The sequence below is a fragment of the Mobula birostris genome, chromosome 7 (assembly GCF_030028105.1).
Source record: "Mobula birostris isolate sMobBir1 chromosome 7, sMobBir1.hap1, whole genome shotgun sequence".
Classification (NCBI taxonomy): Eukaryota; Metazoa; Chordata; class Chondrichthyes; order Myliobatiformes; family Myliobatidae; genus Mobula; species Mobula birostris.
Genome location: NC_092376.1, coordinates 187,447,542 through 187,470,216, shown reverse-complemented (window position 1 = coordinate 187,470,216; position 22,675 = coordinate 187,447,542).

Sequence of the window (22,675 nt, the reverse complement as noted above, 5' to 3'; positions counted from 1 at the left end):
TACTCAGTAAATGAAGATTTTTTGAGATACAGTTTAGAAAGGCAAGTAGCTAATTTGGGAAGACAGGTAACACCATCCACAGTGCATCAAGGACTAGGAATTGGACATCAGCTGTTTACAGTTTATGTCAGCAACCCTGACTTTGCTGACACTATGTTGTCAGGTGATAAAGGAACTCCGTGGATGATGAAAGAACATGCATAGTAAGCCAGTTGCAGGGGTAAAATCAAATAATACTAAATGAGCCGACAGCTAAAGTTCTTCCACTCCAGTTCAAACCCAAGAGATAAACTTTCATGCAACACACATCAAAGTTGCTGGTGAACGCAGCAGGCCAGGCAGCATCTCTAGGAAGAGGTACAGTCGATGTTTCAGGCCGAGACCCTTCGTCAGGACTAACCGAAGGAAGAGTTAGTTTCACATCAGCCACAAAATTTAAAATATAACAAAATGGATGCTGAAAATGTGGAATAGAAAGTGAAAATGGTGGAAGTACTTGACAGGTCAGGCAGCTTCTGTGAAAATAGATAGTGCATGAAGGATATTAAATCTGGATTTCTGAAATGATCAGATTGTTTTAAAAGCACATATTCTTCAATAATTTTCTTCAGGGAAGGAGATCTGTTGTCTGTAGTGGTTCGGTCTACATGTGACTGTAGACCCACATATAACCCACTCTTAATAACCTTCACTGTGTAGATCTGGTAGTGTTGAACAAGGCATGTTATTGGCAAATAAATCTTCTCCCATGAAAGACTGAATGAATTAACATCACCAACAAAATGCTGCTACATTTGAAAACTTCACTGAAACAAAACTACTTAAAACTCATTAAGAAGAATTTGATTATATTTGACATATCAAGATATAATCTAAATAAGTTATTGGTTTCAATACTGTAGAGTAGCATTCTAGAAATTAAAATCCATAATGTTGAGTATAAAATATTTTGATATGTTCATAAACTGTGCAAGTTCTCAGTGATGAAAACTTTATTCCTATGTTCTTTAATATTCTTTAACAATAAAGGAAATTTGGATGTGAGTAATGCCTTGTCAAGTTGAAAAGCAAAATTGAAGTAAAAGTCTGCTCCAGATTCATCATCTGCAACAAACAAAATTTTGGAAGAAATCCGTAGGTCAGCCAGCATCTGTGGAGGGAGTGGGCAATTTTGGGTCGTCTAAGCTAGGAAAGAATGTGTTTGAACAGCTGGAGAGCAGCAGAAATCTGGGGAGCAATGAGAGTGAGTCTCACAGAACTCCTGTTTTGTTTTATAAAAAAAGAGGAAAACTTCAAAGTGGGTATGCCTTGACGAGACTTTGCAGTGGAATAGCAGAATGGAGATGGAGGAGATTTCAGGTGCTGGAATCTGGAGCAACAAAATGGAAAGCAGGATTTTGAGGGCAAATCATAAACACAGGAAAATCTACAAACGCTGGATAAGAAACACAGAATGCCAGGGGAATTCCGCCAAAATCAGCATCTATGGAGGGTAATAAACAGTTGACGTTTTGGACTGAAACCCTTCAGCAGGACTGGTACAGAAGGGGAAAGAAGCCAGAATAAGAAGGTGGGGGACATGATGGAGGGTAAGCTGGCACTTTGCCAGATATTGGTCAATGATCTAAAACATCCTTTAGCAATTCTCACAGGCTGGGCTGTTTTCTCAGTGGAAGGGACTTGATGACCTTCCTGAACAGAATCTGGCAAAAGGGAAGTGGCTCATTGTTCATGCTTTCTTGTACACCCGAGCAGATAATGGACATATGGTGGTTGGCGTCTGTCTGTCTTGAAGGAGAATGGGTAATGATGATCATCATCACAAGCCTGGGCGGAAGGTATGGAGATGCTGAGATGTCTATTTGTCAAGATCGCCCTCTCGGCCTCACCATTGTAGTCCAAAGGAAAGCTTAAGTAGCAATATGTTTGACACCAGCTTGGCTGCAGGAAGGATGTTCAATGACATCCAGCTGCCTTCGAGGCTCCACTCCCGATTTTCTATCTGGATCTACTCCTGTAGCCTTCGCCTCTCCGAATGCTGCCTTCAAACCAGTGGGGCTATTTACCCATAGCTAGGGATCTAGGTCACAATCACCAGGACGGTCCATACACCGGTGGGCCTGCGTGCTATGTGTGCAGGGGCCAAATGGATACACTGCAAATGTTAACAGTGAGAAGAATAATATAAAATATTAATGAATGAAATGTACCCCCACAACTTCACTCTACCATTCCCCAATCTCACACCCCCTCACTCCTGCTAACACTGTCATTCAAGTTTCAGTCTGTACCAGGGACCCATTCAGTCTGAGAAAACCATAACACCATGACGCATAGGAACAGAATTTGGCCATTTGGCTCATGGAGTCTGCTGTACCATTCCATCATGTCTGATTTATTATCCATCTCAACCCCAATCTCCTGTCTTCCCCCTGTAACCTTTGATGCCCTTACTAATCAAGAACCCATCAACCTCTGTGTTTAATACTGTATATCGAATTACTTCACCTCCACAACATTTGTGGCAATGAATTTCACAAATTCACCACACTCTGGTTTAAGAATTCCTCCTCATCTCTGTTCTAAAGGGAGGTCCCTCCACTCTGAGGCTGTGCCCTCTAGTTCTGGACTAACCCATGACAGGAAACATCCTCTTCATGGCCACTCTATCTCATCCTTTCAATATTCAGTAGGTTTCAATGAGATCCCCTCCTCATTCTTCTAAAGAAAAAAAGTACAGGCCCAGAGCCATCAAATGTTCCTCATGTACAGTATTAAACCTTTCATGACTCCAACATCTTACCAAGCAGTGAAGTCAGGCTTACTGGCCTATAATTTCCTGTTTTTTTTTTTGTTGCCTCCCTCCATTCTTACAGAGTGCAACCACTCAACTGTACAGAATGCCGACAAAAATTCAATAGAGCCTCAATCTCTGTCACTAGAAGTCTCTCATCTCTGTAGAGGCTGGGAGATTCTGTGTTGATAGTGGTAAGATTTGTGAACAGGTAAGGGATCAGAGTGGTGAGGGGTGGGTTGGTGGGGTGTATGCTGACTGAAGTCACTGGCGTATGTAAGTAGTCAATCACCTCTCTGCTCAGCTATTGCCCTACAATAAGGGAAGGCAGAAGTCACTGCCACTTGGTGAGTCTGGTGTGCTAGAGACAGGGAAAGAATGTGGAAGATAAAGTAAAATTCTCCAGTATGAAATTAGCAACTTTAGTAGAAAGAATGGAAAAGCCTATTTTTTAAGGTGAGCTACATATCCATCTTTGCAATTAGAGAGACATAGGGATACTTGTATTCAAATCACAGAACATTAGATGCAGGTAGAGCAAGTGATTATAAAGAGAAATGGTGCATTATTCTTTATTGCAAGAGGGTTGGACTATAAATAATGAAATGTTGTTGTGGTTAGATTGGCTTTGTTGTGATGTACAGTTTATGAATTTGGTTAGGATAGATCTGGATATCCTTGGCAGTTTTCAAAACAGGGATTGCTGGAGACAATCAGTAGATCAAGCAGCATCTGTGGCACAAAAGGAAACAATTAATGTTTCACATCCTGAACCCTTCATCATCTGATGAAGCATTTTCTGTTTTTGCTTCAGATTTACAAAATCCATATTTGGCTGTTTTTTGTTGATGAAGTTTAATGACCTTGAGAGCTGCACTGGGTCTCTTTGAAGGAAAGACTGTCAAATGGCCTGATATTCTGGTCTGAAAGAATGAGATGTTAATAGACTGGAGACTCTAGGAGTAAGCGACATAATCTTCATATAGGATATTTTTAAGGAATATAGCTTTGGCAGTTTTGTGAGCACTTTTGGGCTTCTCTTCTAAGAATAAATATGCTAGTATTTGAGAGGGTCCAGATGCCATCAAAGGTTATGGGGAGGAAGACAAGAGAATGGGGTTGGGAAGGATAATAATTCAGCCATGATGAAATGATGGAGCAGACTCGATGGGCCAAAAGGCCTAATTCTTCTCCTGTCTTATAGTCCTAAATTAGAAGGTAGTATTTGGAATTCCCTATCCTGGAGGATTATGGATATCTGGGCATTAAGTATCTTTTTATCTGAGTTTGATAGAGTTAAAACTGCAAAAAATAAGAAATAGAAGAATGAGTGATTGTTGTGCAGCATGGAGTAGGTGTATAAGAAAGGTCCTCTGTAATGATCAATAACCAGTTGTCTGGAATCAAATGACGTTGCCAAATTTCTCAGGGTTGGGTCTGTCTGCACCAGTGCCAGCCCCCTGTCCCTGGCACCCCTTCCCTGCCACATGCCTCCAGTGGTGCTCCACCCTCACCAATCCCAACATCCTTTGCTCCCGCCAGATTTACAAACTCGCTGTCCGTTTCACTCTGACAATCTCAGCACTGTGCAATTGCACTAATGCAGCACTGTAACCCTAGCTATATACTGCATATGTGCCCAAGACCTTTGAATCAGTATTGTATGACAATTCACGTGTAGGCACACTGTACCACTTTCCACTCCTGGTAAAAGTGGATATGACAAGATACAGATTTACTGATATAATTGGCAATTGCCGGTTGATTCTTCAATAGTATTTAATGTATAAATCTGAAGCATTGAATAAAGTGCAGTATAAAACAAACAATTATCACAAATTGTGTTATTGTTAAATTTTTTAATAGTTATACTAATAGCTGTAGAAGTACTGTTAAAAAGTATGGACATTACTCTGAACTTTTCCATATTTTTTAATGGAATTAGTTGTTCAATGACACGTGTGATTGGGATCTTTCTCAGACCCATCTGTCATATGGATCTGTGTAGAATAACTAAGTGGTTTTCCTGGCATGAAAAAAAATCCACCTGTGCCGAAGATACAAAGCAACATGCACAAAATGCTGGAGGAACTCAGCAGGCCAGGCAGCACATTTGGAAAAGAGTAAACAGTCAATATTTCAGGCCAGGACCCTTCGTCAGAACTGGAAAGGAAGGGGTGAAATCAGAGTCAAAAGGTTGGGGGGTGAGGGGGGAGAAGGAGAGGGAGAATTACAAGGTGGCATGTGATAGGTGAAACTGGGAGTGGAACAGGGGATGAGGTTGATTGGTAAAAAAGATCATGGGCTGGATGAGAGAGAATCTGATAAGAGAGGATAGAAAATGGTAGAAGAAAGGGAGGGGGAGGAGCGCCAGAGGGAGAAGATGGGCTGGTAAGGAGATAAGGTAAGAAAGGGAAAAAGGAATGGAGAACAGTTAAGGAATCAGGGCTGGGGGGGTGGGGGGGTCATTACTGGAAGTTCAATAAATCAATGCTCATACCATCTGGCTGAAGGCTACCCAGATGGAATATAAGATGTTACTCCTCCAACCTGGGTGTGGCCTCATCATGGCAGTAGAAGAGGCCATGGACTGACATATCAGAATGGGAATGGGAATGGGAAGTGGAATTGAAATGGGTGGCTACAGGGAGATCCCGCTTTTTCTGGCAAGTGCTCCCAATCTACGTTGCGTCTCACTGATATACAGGAGGTCACACCAGGAGCACCGAATACAGAGGATGAGCCCAACAGATGCGCAGATGGAACCTCGCAGCCGCAACTGAGAGGACTATTTAGGGCCCTGAATGGTAGTGAAGGAGGAGGTGTAGAGGCAGGTGAGGCACTTGTTCTGCTTGCAAAGATCAATACCAGGAGGGAGATCAGTGGGGAAGGATGAATGGACAAGGGAATTATGTAGGGAGCGATCCCTGTGGAAAGAGCAAAATGGGTGGGAGGGATAGATATGCTTGGTGGTGGGATCCTGTTGGGGATGGCGGAAATTACAGAGAATTATGTGCTGGACATGCAGAGGATTTCACCTATCACCTACCACCTCCTACTTCTTCCTCCCATCCCCCCAGTTTTTTACTCTGACTTCTCATCTTCCTTTCCAGTCCAGATGAATGGTCACAGCTTAAAACGTCGACTGTTTACTTTTTTCCATTAATGCTGCCCGGTCCTTCTGCGTTCCTCCGGCATTTTATGTGTGTTGCTTTAAAGAGATGTTTCAGGTGCAGACATGATACATTACTACTGCAAATAAAGATAAAGGGTCCAAAACCAGGTTCCTTACGTAGCAATTTAATGTGAAGGGGAAGGAACATTAACATTTTTCACAAGCATGTAGATTAAGCAAACAAGAAAAGCTGAGGTGAGAAATATAGTGCTGTACAAAATTCTTAGGTACATGTAAAAAAAATCTGTAAAGGAAAGATGCTTTGAAAAATAATGAAAAGAACAGATTCCAAGTGCAAAAAAACCTATTAAAAGCAGTAAACAGAAAAAAACCGAATCGAATCAATATTTTGTGTGACCATCCTTTGCCTTTAAAGATGCATCAATTTCTTAGGTACACTGCTGTAGAGTTTTATAAGAAAATTGGGTGGTAGGTTTTTCCAAGAATCTTGGTGAACTTTACACAGTTCTTCTGCAGACTTTGGCTGTATCGCTTGTTTCTGTCTTCCCAGATAATCCAGACAGCCTAAATGATGTGGAGATCAGGGCTCCATGGAAGCCATGTCGTCTGAAAACATATAAAAATCTAGGGTGCCCAAGACTTCTTCCACAGTACTATATTAGGAACAAAGAACGTGCTAGGCTGAATACTGTAAGGTTACAATACTTAACGAGTAGAATTGGGATAATTGGTTCCACCACAGCTTGGTATGGAGGCACCAATGCGTAGGATCACTGAGGGCCCGAGGCTCAGCTGGCTCCATCACTGCCACAACGGAACACCTTCAAGAGGTGGGACCTCAAGAAGGCAACATCCCATCACTAAGGACCTGTACCATCCAGAAAATGCTCTCTTCTCATTACTACCGTCAAGGAAGAGGTACAGGAGACTGAAGATCTACACTCAACAGTTCAGAAATAGCTACTTCCCACCTGTCATTCATGAAAACTAACTCATCATTCTTTTCGTTTGGACTATTTTTTAGATTATAAAGACACGCAGTCCTCTGTTATTGTCATTTAGTAATGCATGCATTAAGAAATGATACAATATTTCCTCCGGTGTGATATCACAAAACACAGGACAAACCAAGACTGAAAAAACTGACAAAATCACATAATTATAACATATAGTTACAACAGTGCAACAATACCATAACTTGTCCATGAGCACAGTAAAAAGTTCAAAGTCTCTCAAATGTCCCACATCTCACACAGACGGGAGAAGGAAGAAAAATTCTCCCTGTCATGCCCGACCACAATCTGTCTCTGAGTCATCTGAAAAATTCGAGCCTCCGAGTCAGCTCTCCGACACCGAATACGGGGCGCCATCTCTGTCCGAATGATTCGACCTCAATCTCGGTCGCCAACAGCAGGCAAAGCTGGGGATTTTGAGGCCTTCCCTCCGGAAGTTTCCCGACCGCGCAGTAACAACAGCAGCAAAGGAGCATTTCAGAAATTTCTCCAGATGTTCCTCTGTGCTTTCACGTCCGTCTCCATCAAATCAGAATTGTCCACGGCCCCTATTTAATGGATACGATATTATTTTTCACCGGAGAGCTGCGCACTCGCGGGCGCTGCTCTCTCTCCCCCCGCCGTAGAGTAATTTTATGTCTTTGAATTGTACTGCTGCTACAAAACAACACCATTCACATCATATAAGACAATGATAATAAACCTGATTCTAGAATGTAACAATGAAGAGGATGCTGACAAAATATAGGTAAAAGCAGATATGAAAGGCATACAGTCATCACACAGAAACAGCAAATACCCATAGAGAAACAGCATCTGTAGAGAGAGAATAGACTTCATTATAGAATATGATGCTGTGCTGGCCTCACAGCCTATTCCAAGATTATTCCACTATGACCACACCCACTATTCTCTAGTAAAAAAACTTACCTCGGACATCCCCCCCATACTTCACTCAAATCACTCTGAACGTATAAACTCATGTTTCAAGTATATATTGTTTTATTGAAATACAGCGCAGGGTAGGCCTTCTGGCCCTTTGAGCCATACCGCCCAGCAACACCCGATTTAACCCCAGGCGAAACACAGGAGAATTTGCAATGACCAATTAACTTACCAGCTGTTACTTCTTTGGACTGTGCAAGGAAACCGGAGGAAGCCCACGTGGTCATGGAGAGAGCATAGAGATGGAGATAATGAAAATGGATTACAATAATCATCCTTTTTCTTTGCATACTTCAGAATCAGAATCTAGATTAGTACCACTGACATACACTCAGGGGCCATTTTATTATGTAAAGGAGTGGAACTTGGTCTAGTGTTCTGCTGCTACAGCACATCCATTTCAAGTTTCAACACATTGCACTTTCAGAGATACTCTTCTGCACTTTTGTAATCTGTGTGGTTATTTGAGTCACTGTCGCCTTCTTGATAGGCAGCTTGAACCATTCTGGCCATTCTCTTCTGACTTCTCTCGTTAACAAGGCCGTTCACCCACAGAACTGCTGCTCACAGGAAGTTCTTCACACCATTCTTTGTGAACTCTAAAGACGATTGTTTGTGAAAATTCCTGGAGATCAGTAGTTTCCCTGACACTCAAACCAGTCTGGCACCAACAATCAGTCAATGGTGAAAAAAAGGTAGTAAGGATAGTTTGGGTAATTATAGACCAGTGAGCCTTACGTCTGTGGTGGGAAAGCTGTTGGAAAAGATTCTTAGAGATAGGATCTATAGGCATTTAGAGAATCATGGTCTGATCAGGGACAGTCAGCATGGCTTTGTGAAGGGCAGATCATGTCTAACAAGCCTGATAGAGTTCTTTGAGGAGGTGACTAGGCATATAGATGAGGGTAGTGTAGTGGATGTGATCTATATGGATTTTAGTAAGGCATTTGACAAGGTTCCACACGGTAGGCTTATTCAGAAAGTTAGAAGGCATGGGATCCAGGGAAGTTTGGCCAGGTGGATTCAGAATTGGCTTGCCTGCAGAAGGCAGAGGGTGGTGGTGGAGGGAGTACATTCAGATTGGAGGATTGTGACTAGTGGTGTCCCACAAGGATCTGTTCTGGGACCTCTACTTTTCGTGATTTTTATTAACAACCTGGATGTGGGGGTAGAAGGGTGGGTTGGCAAGTTTGCAGACAGCACAAAGGTTGGTGGTGTTGTAGATAGTGTAGAGGATTGTCAAAGATTGAAGAGAGACATTGATAGGATGCGGAAGTGGGCTGAGAAGTGGCAGATGGAGTTCAACCTGGAGAAGTGTGAGGTGGTACACTTAGGAAGGACAAACTCCAAGGCAGAGTACAAAGTAAATGGCAGGATACTTGGTAGTGTGGAGGAGCAGAGGGATCTCGGGGCACATGTCCACAGATCCCTGAAAGTTGCATCACAGATGGATAGGGTAGTTAAGAAAGCTTATGGGGTGTTAGCTTTCATAAGTCGAGGGATAGAGTTTAAGAGTCACGATGTAATGATGCAGCTCTATAAAACACTGGTTAGGTCACACTTGGAGTACTGTGTCCAGTTCTGGTCACCTCACTATAGGAAGGATGTGGAAGCATTGGAAAGGGTACAGAGGAGATTTACCAGGATGCTGCCTGGTTCAGAGAGTATGCATTATGATCAGAGATTAAGGGAGCTAGAGCTTTACTCTTTGGAGAGAAGGAGGATGAGAGGAGACATGATAGAGGTGTACAAGATAATAAGAGGAATAGATAGAGTGAATAGCCAGTGCCTCTTCCCCAGGGCACCACTGCTCAATACAAGAGGACATGGCTTTAAGGTAAGGGGTGGGAAGTTCAAGGGGGATATTAGAGGAAGGTTTTTTACTCAGAGAGTGGTTGGTGCACGGAATGCACTGCCTGAGTCAGTGGTGGAGGCAGATACACTAGTGAAGGTTAAGAGACTACTAGACAGGTATATGGAGGAATCTAAGGTGGGGGCTTATATGGGAGGGAGGGTTTGAGGGTCAGCACAACATTGTGGGCCGACGGGCCTGTACTATCCTGTACTATTCTATGATCTATGATCTATGATCTATGAAATTCATTTAGGTCACATTTATTTATTTAGAGATACAGAGTCGAGAAGGCCCTTCTAGCTCTCTCAGCTACGCCACTCAGACAACCCCCGACAATCGCAATCTGATCCTAGTCTAATCACAGGACAATTTACAATGACCTATTAACCTACCCAGTAAGTCTTTGGACTGTGGGAGGAAACTGGAGCATCCTGGGGAAACTCAGGCATTTCATGGGGAGGATACACATACTCCTTACAGTGGACGCCAGAATTGAACTCGAACTCCAAAACCCTGAAATGTATTAGAGTCATGCTGTTACGCTACCATGGCACCCACATCTTCCCAATTCTGATGTTTGGTCTGAATAACAACTGAACCTCTTGACCATATCTACCTGCTTTTATGCATTGAGATGCTGCCACATGATTGGCTGATTAGTTGTTTGCATAAAAGAGCGGATGTACAGGTGTAGCTAATAAAGTGGCTACTGAGTGTATGTTGTGAAATTTGTTGGTTTTGCAGCAGCAGCACAGTGTGTCTATATATATATCAGAAATGGTCAAGAGTGAAACAAAATGATTTCACTGTTTAAACAAGTTAGGACTTACAAAAAATTTGAAGGTATCAACCATAACCTTGAACGTTACCTTTGGGTCCGCACCAGACACTCAGCTCCCCCTTGTAGCTCCAAGCAGCTGTATGCATGCAACAGCGGCCATACGTCAGTATACCTTTTCGACAGGTGGGCTAAACCAGGTGAGGGTAGCCAACAGGACACATACCCCATTGAAACAGGGACATTCCTGTCCTAGTACATGAAGTCAGCTCTGGCAGACTGGGTGGATGAGATCTCTGGTGAGTTCCAATGGCCATAGAGGTGATTCTGCAGTGCTCTATGGAGAGCAAAAGGCATGAGGAGGCACAGAGGAAGTTACGGTCATCCACTGAAAACAAGGAAGACCCCAGCTGTGACCTTGTCATCCCACTGGACTTCCAAGGTCAAGTGAGAGAAACTGCCCCAGAGCAATGGCTTTTCTGCTTTAAAACTCTTCTGCACAGGTTTTATCAGATACAACAGATACCCACCAGTAGTATTGATAATGGTCAAATTTGTTCTGTATTTCACTTAAATACATAATTTGTTATTCAATTTAATGGCAGTTGGTCTTTTTTATATGTTTTAACTATTTTCATGAAGCAGGTTAATTGGGTCAGCAGTTTCATTGGGTCAAAATGTATTGGTCCTGAATGTTCCTGGAATCCACAGTATATATTTGTGTGAGAGGGCAAGTATAGAAACATAGAAACATAGAAAATAGGTGCAGGAGTAGGCCATTCGGCCCTTCGAGCCTGCACCGCCATTTATTATGATCATGGCTGATCATCCAACTCAGAACCCCGCCCCAGCCTTCCCTCCATACCCCCTGACCCCCGTAGCCACAAGGGCCATATCTAACTCCCTCTTAAATATAGCCAATGAACTGGCCTCAACTGTTTCCTGTGGCAGAGAATTCCACAGATTCACCACTCTCTGTGTGAAGAAGTTTTTCCTAATCTCGGTCCTAAAAGGCTTCCCCTCTATCCTCAAACTGTGATCCCTCGTTCTGAACTTCCCCAACATCGGGAACAATCTTCCTGCATCTAGCCTGTCCAATCCCTTTAGGATCTTATACGTTTCAATCAGATCCCCCCATCAATCTTCTAAATTCCAACGAGTACAAGCCCAGTTCATCCAGTCTTTCTTCATATGAAAGTCCTGCCATCCCAGGAATCAATCTGGTGAACCTTCTCTGTACTCCCTCTATGGCAAGGATGTCTTTCCTCAGATTAGGGGACCAAAACTGCACACAATACTCCAGGTGTGGTCTCACCAAGGCCTTGTACAACTGCAGTAGTACCTCCCTGCTCCTGTACTCAAATTCTCTCGCTATAAATGCCAGCATACCATTCGCCTTTTTCACCGCCTGCTGTACCTGCATGCCCACTTTCAATGACTGGTGTATAATGACACCCAGGTCTCGTTGCACCTCCCCTTTTCCTAATCGGCCACCATTCAGATAATAATCTGTTTTCCTATTTTTGCCACCAAAGTGGATAACTTCACATTTATCCACATTAAATTGCATCTGCCATGAATTTGCCCACTCACCCAACCTATCCAAGTCACCCTGCATCCTCTTAGCATCCTCCTCACAGCTAACACTGCCACCCAGCTTCGTGTCATCCGCAAACTTGGAGATGCTGCATTTAATTCCCTCATCCAAGTCATTAATATATATTGTAAACAACTGGGGTCCCAGCACTGAGCCTTGCGGTACCCCACTAGTCACCGCCTGCCATTCTGAAAAGGTCCCGTTTATTCCCACTCTTTGCTTCCTGTCTGCTAACCAACTCTCCACCCACACCAATACCTTACCCCCAATACCGTGTGCTTTAAGTTTGCACACTAATCTCCTGTGTGGGACCTTGTCAAAAGCCTTCTGAAAATCCAAATATACCACATCCACTGGTTCTCCCCTATCCACTCTACTAGTTACATCCTCAAAAAATTCTATGAGATTCGTCAGACATGATTTTCCTTTCACAAATCCATGCTGACTTTGTCCGATCATTTCACTGCTTTCCAAATGTGCTGTTATCACATCCTTGATAACTGACTCCAGCAGTTTCTCCACCACCGACGTTAGGCTAACCGGTCTATAATTCCCCGGTTTCTCTCTCCCTCCTTTTTTAAAAAGTGGAGTTACATTAGCCACCCTCCAATCCTCAGGAACTAGTCCAGAATCTAACGAGTTTTGAAAAATTATCACTAATGCGTCCACTATTTCTTGGGCTACTTCCTTAAGCACCCTGGGATGTAGACCATCTGGCCCTGGGGATTTATCTGCCTTCAATCCCTTCAATTTACCTAACACCACTTCCCTACTAACATGTATTTCGCTCAGTTCCTCCATCTCACTGGACCCTCTGTCCCCTACTATTTCTGGAAGATTATTCATGTCCTCCTTAGTGAAGACAGAACCAAAGTAATCATTCAATTGGTCTGCCATGTCCTTGCTCCCCATAATCAATTCACCTGTTTCTGTCTGCAGGGGACCTACATTTGTTTTTACCAGTCTTTTCCTTTTTACATATCTATAAAAGCTTTTACAGTCCGTTTTTATGTTGCCTGCCAGTTTTCTCTCATAATCTTTTTTCCCCTTCCTAATTAAGCCCTTTGTCCTCCTCTGCTGAACTCTGAATTTCTCCCAGTCCTCAGGTGAGCCACTTTCTCTGGCTAATTTGTATGCTTCTTCTTTGGAATTGATACTATCCCTAATTTCTCTTGTCAGCCACGGGTGCACTACCTTCCTTGATTTATTCTTTTGCCAAACTGGGATGAACATTTGTTGCAGTTCATCCATGCAACCTTTAAATGCTTGCCATTGCATATCCACCGTCAATCCTTTAAGTGTCATTTGCCAGTCTATCTTAGCTAATTCACGTCTCATACCTTCAAAGTTACCCCTCTTTAAGTTCAGAACCTTTGTTTCTGAATTAACTATGTCACTCTCCATCTTAATGAAGAATTCCACCATATTATGGTCACTCTTACCCAAGGGGCCTCTCACGACAAGATTGCTAATTAACCCTTCCTCATTGCTCAAAACCCATTCCAGAATAGCCTGCTCTCTAGTCGGTTCCTCGACATGTTGGTTCAAAAAACCATCCCACATACATTCCAAGAAATCCTCTTCCTCAGCACCTTTACCAATTTGGTTCACCCAATCTACATGTAGATTGAAGTCACCCATTATAACTGCTGTTCCTTTATTGCACACATTTCTAATTTCCTGTTTAATACCATCTCCGACCTCACTACTACTGTTAGGTGGCCTGTGCACAACTCCCACCAGCGTCTTCTGCCCCTTAGTGTTACGCAGCTCTACCCATATCGATTCCACATCTTCCCGGCTTATGTCCTTCCTTTCTATTGTGTTAATCTCCTCTTTGACCAGCAACGCCACCCCACCTCCCCTTCCTTCATGTCTATCCCTCCTGAATATTGAATATCCCTGAACATTGAGCTCCCAACCCTGGTCACCCTGGAGCCATATCTCTGTGATCCCAACTATATCATAATCATTAATAACAATCTGCACTTTCAATTCATCCACCTTATTACGAATGCTCCTTGCATTGACACACAAAGCCTTCAGGCGCTCTTTTACAACTCTCTTAGCCCTTATACAATTATGCTGAAAAGTGGCCCTTTTTAATGCTTGCCCTGGATTTGTCGGCCTGCCACTTTTACTTTTCTCCATAGTACTTTTTGTTTCTACCCTCACTTTACACCCCTCTGCCTCTCTGCACTGGTTCCCATCCCCCTGTAGTGAACTAACCTCCTCACGCCTAGCCTCTTTAATTTGATTCCCACCCCCCAACCATTCTAGTTTAAAGTCACCTCAGTAGCCCTCGCTAATCTCCCTGCCAGGATATTGGTCCCCCTTGGATTCAAGTGCAACCCGTCCTTTTTGTACAGGTCACGCCTGCGCCAAAAGAGGTCCCAATGATCCAAAAACTTGAATCCCTGCCCCCTGCTCCAATCCCTCAGCCACGCATTTATCCTCCACCTCATCGCATTCCTACTCTCACTGTCGCGTGGCACAGGCAGTAATCCCGAGATTACTACCTTTGCGGTCCTTTTTCTCAACTCCCTTCCTAGCTCCCTATATTCTCCTTTCAGGACTTCATCCCTTTTCCTACCTATGTCATTGGTACCTATATGTACCACGACCTCTGGCTCCTCACCCTCCCACTTCAGGATATCTTGGACACGATCAGAAATATCCCGGACCCTGGCACCAAGGAGGCAAACTACCATCCGGGTCTCTGGACTGCGTCCACAGAATCGCCTATCTGACCCCCTTACTATCGAGTCCCCTATCACAACTGCCCTCCTCTTCCTTGCCCTACCGTTCTGAGCTGCAGGGCCAGACTCTGTGCCGGAGGCACGGCCACTGTCGCTTCTCCCGGGTAAGCTGTCCCCCCCAACAGTACTCAAACAGGAGTACCTGTTGTTAAGGGGCACAGCCACCGGGGTACTCCCTATTACCTGACCTTTCCCCTTCCCCCTCCTAACCGTGACCCACTTGTCTGCCTCCCGTGGCCCCGGCGTGACCACCTGCCTGTAACTCCTCTCTATCACCTCCTCACTCTCCCTGACCAGATGAAGGTCATCGAGCTGCAGCTCCAGTTCTGTAACGCGGTCCCTTAGGAGCTGCATCTCGATGCACTTGGCGCAGATGTAGACGTCCGGGAGGCTTGTAGACTCCAGGGCCTCCCACATCCGACACCGAGAACAGCAAACTGCCCTCACACTCATACTGCCCCTCTCCTCAAATGACAACAGAAAATGAATGCCAAACCTTCCTCGCCTCGCCCGTTTCCGCCTAAGCCCGTTGAGCCGAAGCCCTTAAGTCTTCACTCTGCAGCCTGCAAACTCCGCTGCCCGCTCTATGAGGCTCTGTTCCTTTTAAATCTGCCGCGCTGCACTGCCCGACGTCACACGCCTGCGCAGTCCCGCCTCTCAGAACGCCGTTGGAAAAAAAAATAACAAAAATTTCAAAAATGTCTTTCTCGGCACTCCCACTCAGACTCTCAGACTCCTTCTTCGAATCAAACCCGAAGCAGGATGTCTGCCCTTTTAAATCTGCCGCGTTGCACTGCCCGACGTCACACGCCTGCGCAGTCCCGCCTCTCAGAATGCCGTTGGAGAAAAAAAAATAACGAAAATTTCACTAATGTCTTTCTCGGCACTCCCACTCAGACTTTCAGACTCCTTCGAATCCTTCGAATTCGTATAGAGAGCTAGTATTCTTGGGTTGGTTCATTGTCCATTCAGAAACCTGATAGTGCAGGGAAAATGCTGTTCCTAAAATGCTGAGTTTGAATCTTCAGGCTCCTGTAACCCCCTCCCTAATGGTAGCAATGAGTAGAAGGAAGGTACTCATTAGTGGGGCTCTTTAATGACGAATACCACCTTTTTGAAGATGTCTTTGATGCTGGGGAGGCCAGTGTCCAAGATAGACTTTGCTGAGTTTGTAATCCTCTGTAGCTTTTGTCGATTCTATGCAGTATACTTAGAGTATAGGAAAGTGACAGAGACAATTTCATGAAATGGTGTAAAAATAGTCCTGCTAGTTCAAAATTCAGTACAGGGTAAGGTTTTAGAAGCAATCTTAACTGCTTTTCGGAGAGGCTCAATTTATTTAAGGAGTGCCAGAGGAACTTGTTAAAATAGGTTGTGTATAGCTAACTAGATTCAATTATTTGATGAAGTGACAGAGAATGGAATGTAATGGATGTTCCGAACTTTACAAAAGCATTTGGTTAAGTACTAATTAAAAAGCTGGCAAAGAAAATTACTTTGTTGGTAATGAGTTGTTGCTACAAATGAGACCTAGCAACATGGACTAACTTCTGAGGACTCTGCAACTCATGTTCTCAATATTTTTTATTTATTATTTTGTTTTCTTTCATTTTTGTACTTGCACAATTTGTTGTCATGTGCACATCGGTTGTTTGTCTTTGTGTATTCAGGGACTTGGGCTATATTAATTTTTTTCTTCACTCTTTTTGTGAAATCTTAACCATTTATGCAATTTGTGCTGTGTGCATTGTGCAATGTGCTGTGTGCTATTGGTAATGTGTTTTGCACCTTGGCCCTAGAAGAACACTGTTTCATTTAGATGTATTCATGTATGATTGAATGATAGTTAAACTTGAACTTGAACATACAGTGTGGGAGCGATGAAGCGAGCCTGCCAAGATGAAAAACATGCATGCTCAGAAGCCTGCGCTGAAAAAGAGTGGCCTCCATGCAGAGAAGGCCCAAATGATTCAAGGCATTATCAGACTGCTTCATGTGCATGTACCACATTCTCATATTTGATCTGACAGAGTATGGCATCCACTTCTCATCACCACACTTTAAAAAGGGATTGAAATCCCAAAAGAAGGTACAATACGGTTTATATAAATAGTTCAAGGTTCAATGTTCAAAGTAAATTTATTACTGAAGTATATATACATTATACACACTTGAGATTTGTCTCCTTACAGGCAGCCACAAAACAAGAAATCAAAAAAACCCATTTGAAAAAAGCCAATAAGCCCTCAATGTTCAGAGAGTGAAAAAAAACAAATCATTGGAAACAATAAAAACAAACAGCAGCATTCAGAATGAAAGTGAACAAATAGTTCCAGAGATGAGGGTCATAGCTACAGTGTTTTCTTAGAGAAGTTAGTAAAGTGCGCAGACACAGTAGCTCAACATTACACAAGGCTGCTGAGAAGATTTAAGAAGCAAGGAGTTTCTTTCAGCGGGAAATTTAATTGGGAAAAGTGTGCAGACGTAGAAGTTCGTCAGTGCGCAAGGCCGTTGAGAAGGTTCTGGGATAAAAGGAAGACACTGCCTAGCAGAGCAATCATTGAAGGAGCAGTTGTTGGAGTAGTGGGACTTTGGCGAGGATGGGCTTAGGCAAGGTAAAGAGGTAAGTTACCTTCATATCTCTTTTTTCCTCAAACTGAAGAAGAGTGGGTATAACTACAAGTCCAGTCTTCTGCTCTGGGTGTCAGATGTGGGATATCCGAGAGAACTCCAGCCTCTCTGATGGCCACATCTGCGCCAAGTGCATCAAGCTGCAGCTGAGTTAGGAAGCTGAACCTGCAGCTTGAGGACCTTCAACTTGGTGGGAAATTGAGGAGGCTATCGATTGGAGCTAGAGGCAGATAGTCACACCAGGGCCACAGGAACCAGATAAGTAGGTGGCTGTCAGGAGAGGAAAGGGAATATGTCAGGTAGTGGAGAGCACCCTGTGGCCATCCCCCTTCACAATAAGTATTCCATTTGAGTATTGTTGGGGGGGGAATGACCTACCTGGGGGAAGCAACAGTGGCCGTGCCTCTGGCACTGAGTCTGGCCCTGTGGCTCAGAAGGGTGAGGAATGGAGGAGGTTGGCAGCAGTAATAGGGGTCTGTATATTTAGAGGGACAGATAGGCGATTCTGTGGGCATGAAAAAGAAACATGGATGGAAGTTTGCCTCCCAGGTGCTAGGGTCCATGATGTTTCTGAACACATCAACACTATTGTGAAATGGGAGGGCGAAACCCAGAGGCTATGGTATATATTGAAACCAATGACGTAGGTAGAAAAGGTGAGGATGTTCTGACAGCAGAATACAAGGAGTTAGGAAGGAAGCTGAGAAGCAGGACCTCAAGGGTAGTAATCTCGGGATTGCTGCCTGCGTCAAGTGACAGTGAGTAGAGGAATAGAATGAGGTGGAGGATAAATACATGGCTGAAGAATTGGAGCAGAGCAACGATTCAGATTTCTGGATCATTGGGACCTCTTCTCGTGTAAGTGTGACCTGTACAAAAAGGACAGGGTTGCAATTAAATCCGAGGTGGACCAATATCTTGGCAGAGAGGTTTGCTAATGCTGTTGGGGAGGGTTTAAACTAGATTTGCAGGGGGATGGGGACTGAAGTGAAGAGGCAGAGGATGGGGCTGTGACGCACAAGTAAGGACAGCTTATAGAGAGTTTGTGAGGAAGGGTAGACAGATGATAGAGTAAAGATGCAATCAGCCTGGTGGTGTCTATTTTAATGCAGGGAGTATCATGAGCAAGGCAGATGAATTTAGAGTGTGGCCATTACGGAGACTTGGATGGCTCAAGAACAGGAATGGCTGCTGAGTGTGCCAGGCTTAAGTTGTTTCAAAAGGACAGGGAGGAAGGCAAAAGAGGTAGGGGCATGATATTGCTAATCAAAGATAGTATCATGGCTACAGAAAAGGAGGACGTCATGGAGGAAGTATCTACTGAGTCAGAGTGGGTGGAAATCAGAAACAGGAAAGGGGCAATAACTCCACTGGGTGTTTTTTATAGATCCCCCAACAGTAACAGCGACATTGAGGAGCAGATAGGGAGGCAGATTCTGGAAAGGTGAAATAATAATAGAGTTGTTGTGACTGAAGATTTTATCTTACCTAATATTGACTGGCATCTCCTGAGAGCAAAGGGTTTAGATGGTGTTTGTTAGGTGTGTTCATGAAAGTTTCCTGACGCAATATGTAGATAAGCCAACTAGAGGAGAAGCTGTACTTGATCTGGTATTGAGAAATGAACCTGATCAGGTGTCAGATCTCTTGATTGGAGAGCATTTTAGAGGTAGTGATCACAGCTCTATCTCCTTTACCATAGTAGCGGAGAGGGATAGGAGCAGATAATTAGGGAAAACATTTAATTTGAGTAGGGTGGCTACTATGGGAAGTGAGGGAGGAGATTGCTGAGCATCTGGTGATGATCTTTGCATCATCAATAAGGACGGGAGAAGTACCGAAGGATCAGAGGGTTGCAAATGTTGTTCCCTTGTTCAAGGAAGGGAGTAGAGATAACCCAGGAAATTATAGACAGTGAGTCTTAATTTACTGATGGGCAAGTTGTTGGAGAAGAGTGGTTGTAGATGGTTCACATTCTGCATGGAGGTCAGAGACACGTGGTGTTCTGCAGGGATCTCTTCTTTGTGAATTTTATAAATGATCTGAATGAAGAAGTAGGAGGGTGCATTAGTAAGGGTACAATAGGGTCTTTTAAGAGACTCTTAGATAGATACACGGAGCTGAGAAAAAATAGAGGGCTGTGTGGTAAGGTAATTCTAGGCAGTTTCCAGAGTAGGTTTTCTGGTCGACACAACATTGAAGGACCTGTGATGTGCTGTAGACTTCTATGTTCTATGTTCTGTTCTAAGAAGCCGAGGGGGGGGGGGGCGTGGATTTGAAAAGGTTATGACATGATTAGAAAAGATTAACTTCACTAAAGCTGCCAGCATTAACTGTTGATAGAGGAGTGAGGGGAAACTCATGACTCCACTATGATACATTTTCACAGGCATATGAGAAAACTTCAGTTAATATCTCATCCACAGGGTAGCACCTCAGGTGTTGAGCCTCTCCCTCAGTGTGGCAATGGAGAACCAGCTCAATTTCATAGCTAAGTCTCTGGAGTGGCGTTTGAACCATAACTGTCTGACTCAGTGGAAGGAGTGCCACACCTGGCAATTATTATTTCTAAATTAAATTCACTGGGTTGCAGCTTTGTAAATCATAATGCAATTAAGTTTTCAAACATTCAGTATTCTGAAGCATAGCAACTTCAGCTTTACGGGGTCACCGGTTTACTGAATATTGGCTTATGCACATTAACACAGACATTCTACAGATGCACAGTGGAGAGCATTCTAACATGCTACAGCATCGCATGGTACAGACACTGCTGCATAGTAGACAGGAAGGCTCGACAACGGGTAGTAAAAACTACCCAACACATCACCCTGCAACAGGCTACCTGCCATCAAGAACATATATACAGAAAGGTGCCAGAAAAAGGCCAGAAAGATCACACCTACCCTGCTCATGGATTGTTTACCTCACTCTCTTTAGGGAGGAGGCTGTGTAGCATCACACGCCAGGACCACCAGACTCAAAAACAGTTATTTTCCCCAAGCAGTTATGCTGATCAGCACCTCCACCCACTCAACAACCCCTCCACACTCTCACTCACCGCTACTTTACCACTTCCTGTCATAGTCACCTAATGAATAGACACTCCTGTGCCCAGCGTCACTTTGTGAACATAAAGTCAATCTTTGTATTTCACAGAACTGAAGAAGGGTCTAGGCCCGAAACATCGACTCTTTACTCCTTTTCATAGATGCTGCCTTACCCGAGTTTCCAACAATTTGCATGTGTTGTTATATATTTATACTTATTGTGTTTTATTTTTACTTTACGTGCTGCATTGGGTCTGGTGTAACAATTATTTGGTTCTCCTTTCCACTATGTACTGGAAATTAAATTAAATAATCTTGATCTTGATCTCTTGATTTGTGCACCATACACTCATAAAACACAAAAAAAACAGCTGCTTTGTCCAAACTGGGAAGTATAAACTAGGATTATGCAAACTGATTACAAAACGATGATTCAAAACAAATGTATTTAGTTTTGGGTCTAATTTTTTTGGTAGCCATGATCAGCTCTCTGACTACTGACAGAGAGAGAGAGAAGGAATTACCTCTAACAGAGTAAAGAACCTATATAGCCACAAGCTGCTTTGCTGCTGTTCATCCATAACTGTCCAATCTAGCAGTAATTGTACCATATAAGGCCTCTGGGGTGCCATTATAAGTCTCAAATTATGCTGCCCCCAAACCTGATTTAAAACTTTTCGAGTACAGAGAGAAAGAAATTGCAGTTTTATAAGCAGTAAACTGTCAGTGTGCCCAGGAATCATTATTTTTGTATTTTGCTAGTCTGTCCTCATTGTTTCCCGCAGGAGACAGCAATCATCTTGTGACACTGGGCATAACAGTTTAAATGCAACTTGATATCAGGCATTACTGTTAAGTGGAAGGCTGTTCACATAAAGGAATATCATATTTTTCATAAAGACCTGGGCATTCGACTAAAAAATGAGATCCGAGAGAGCTTCAGTAAGATATTCAGACTTTGTGGGGATGAAACCATTATTTTAAGGGTTCAGGTTGTATGGATGATCAGGAGATTCACGAATACACCTAAAATGAGTAACCGGGAAAAAAAAGCCTGTGTTTCTTTTCCTGCTGATCTAGATGTTTTATTATTTCTGATGAGGGAGTTAAAATGACAACAATTTTGCTCAGAATGAATACCACTTTCAATGACAATGTAGATTTCAATATGGATATTCAGACAGCTGGAGAAACCTATTAAGCTGAATGGTTTGAGACAAGTGATATATGTTTAATTCTTCAGTAAAATGCTCAGGAAAGTTTTTTCCTTGCTATTCATCTCTGATTTCAATTGGTTTGTTCAGACAGAAATGTTAAAATTTCATGCTGACTACAAGAAAACGGTAAATAAATTTCTGGTTATAAATGGACAATTGTCTCCTCTATTGTCAGACTTTTTCTCTCCTGGGAAACCAACAGAAGCAGAAATGATTTTTTTATTTCTAAGGAGAAACCTATTTACTCATCTCTTACACACATCTCAGCATAAAACTCAAACAGTTTTTCAGCTATTTTCAACCTTCAAAAGCAACATGGTTACATGGGACTGATCCACTGGGGGTACTACAAACTAGCAATTCCTCAGAGTGCTCAAATTTGATTGCTACCGTACTGAAAATCAAACATGGAAACAGCTTAATTTGAATAAGAAAGAAGTACAGTTGCAGGGGTGGAGGTGATACAGAATGAACGGTAAATTCTAAACCTGAGCAATAAAACTGATGAATTTACATAGCAGGTCTCACACAGTAAAGCATGCTGTTCGTTTGTTTGCTGCGTGCCATGTTGTATGCTATGGGTAATCATGGTCTTTCCAAAAGACCATCTTAACAAAATAGGTGACCCCAGCCATTATTAGTATTTTTCATGTTCATATTTTCTGCCTAGCATCATTGGTCACATACCCAAGATTTGTGATCTGCACCGGCTGCTCACAAGATCATCCACCACCTGCTCCCGCAGCTTCATGTGACTCTGATCAGGAGGAGCAAAGCAAGTGCTGCAGCTTGCCTGGGGGAGACCTGCAGGTTAGCAGAGAGAAGGTGTGCCTTACACCTCTGTTGGAAGGGACATAACTCATCCCTGCCACCCTTTAAACATACCATAAAAATAGCATC